Consider the following 2,444-nt stretch of genomic DNA (forward strand, 5'->3'; position numbering starts at 1 on the left):
GAAATACTAAACCAGCTAAATTGTACCACTTGCTACATTCTACAGTAGTAGCTAAGATAAAATAACTTCTTTCTTAAATAACCAACCAAACCTTTTCTTGTGTCAATGTCCTTCCAGCCTTAAAAAAAAAAATCATATTTGCTAGTTTGAGCATAATTACTTTTATGAAAGCAAATTATGTTGAAGTCCTATCTAATAATTTGATAAGATACCTATCTGCAGCAAAATGCTTTACAGTAGCTTTTATGTGGAAGAACACATCTCCTACAGTTGGAAAAGGCATTACTGCCTTCAATGTTCCCATAGTGCAGCCCTATATGCAGATCACAGGCACATCCATGCTGGCAGCAATATTTTTGTTTACGGGTAAATTTCTGACCTAGGAAGCTGGCCATGCTCAAGCAAGTCTCCTGCACCTATATTTTAGTATTTTATATTCCTCAATGTAAAATCTTCAGCAACAGAATTCTTGTAAGCATTTTCCAAGTTAAACCAAGTAATACTCCTTCAGATATTCATTTTCTTCTGCCCTACAATTTTCTACATCTTACCCATGATGAAGCAGTGGCACATAACACCATACTGTATAAAACATGTGACTGGCACAATACAGAAATGACAATTACATGTGAGTGCAGCTGCAAGGTGCCTTGGAAGCATTCTGAAATCATAACCAATCACAAATCCTACCTGGGCAAGCAGCGGTTTTCAAGCCACCCACAAAACACAAGGCTCCTCTATAGGTAAGAGGCTGGTGGCCATGGATCCATCACACTCCCAGGCTCCACACAGAGCCAGCCAAAGCTGTGGATGGCACACAGCTGCCTGCACTGCATTACTGTCCACAGTGAACATTTACAAGCAAGGTAGAATATTCTTTTTAGGTTGCTTCTCTTCCATAACAGCAACTTTGAGGTTCATGACACTCGTACACTTCATACCAGCTCATGACACTCCCACTGTCCAATTTCATTCTTATTGTCACCATGAAAAGAACTCTCCATAATCTTTTAATAACTGAATATAAATGGCTTTACCAGCTTATGCTTCTCAATATAGTGTCTTCACCTAAAACTTGCCATTTATTTATCTCAGCAGAATACAGACAAATTTTTCAGACAAAATTAGGTGAAGAGCTATTTCAATTTTATTTCTGGTGATAAAGCATGAGCCATGAGGGATTACAGAGTACATCTCAGTGGCTCTAAAAGACATGGCAGGCAGGCATGAAAAGAAACCTTTTACAGTAGAAATAAGGTTTAGCAGTAGTTCTTCATGCTGAATAGAGGGTCAATGGAAAGAACATACTTTTATGATAAAAAATAGGAAGGTCAGGACCTAAGCACAAAATAGCAGGGATATATCTGGCTGAAATGTCTAGAAAATGGAGAGGAGACTCCTGTGGCATGGATATTTCTAAAGTTGTTTTGTCTTATTCAGTAATGTAACAAACATATTTTATTTTATTTTTTTTTCCTGACTGAGGTGCAATCAATAGAACCGGTGATCTTAGATCATATTTCTTTCTCCTACAGGAGACTTCACTTCCAGCCAAACAACTCATGGAAGAAATTAACATAATTTGTGTAAAATGCTACCCCTAGAAAGGGTATTTGCATGGGCTGAATCCAATAAAAACATACTGCTGTCTAAGCAGTGATATATTCAAGCAGCTGTATAGTGCACTGGGATATGTTTGATCACGGACTGTAAGGATGTTATGGCAAAACTTCAATTAAATACAGTGACTTCATCTCAATCTCGGCCAATTTAGCACTTCCACATCTTTTATTAGGGGTTTGTGATCAGATATCTGCTAACTAGTTACGGTCCACTAGCCAATGGAAATCAGTCTCAGTTCTGAAATGATGTAGGAAATTCTCCAGCTTCAGACCAAATAAATTTAACTTCCCTACTCCCACCCCTAAAATATTCCTAGAACAGCATAATAACTTAAAATGAAAATTATTGAAAGATGATCAAGTACAGAGAAGCTCATGAAACTGACCTATCCATCTCATCAGTCCCTGAACCACGTGAAGCAATATCCCTCAATGGATGGAATAGCTATAACCATAAAATGTTTTGTAGTTCTCAATAAAATTTCCTTAGAATAACTTCACCTAAAAAAAGAATGCTTGTTTGTTGCCTTTTTTCCTCTAGATGTTGATGATAGATCTTTCAGAATCAAATTTTCTTATTTTCTAGTGACCTTTTGCGTGCCCATTCTTAAGCACCCAGACTTGAGACGTGCTTTAAATACCAACAGCCAATTGATCTCCATTTTACTGAAAAACATGTCTCTGAGTTATCAGGTTTGCTTGTAGCCTTAAAATCCATAAGCTCTGCTGTTCATTGTTCAGTCAGAGGCAGATTTTAAGGCTAAGTGAAATATAATCCGTGAAAAATCTTTTTCAATAACATGGATACAGTTATCTTCTTAT

The sequence above is a fragment of the Vidua chalybeata genome, chromosome 4 (assembly GCF_026979565.1).
Source record: "Vidua chalybeata isolate OUT-0048 chromosome 4, bVidCha1 merged haplotype, whole genome shotgun sequence".
Lineage (NCBI taxonomy): Eukaryota > Metazoa > Chordata > Aves > Passeriformes > Viduidae > Vidua > Vidua chalybeata.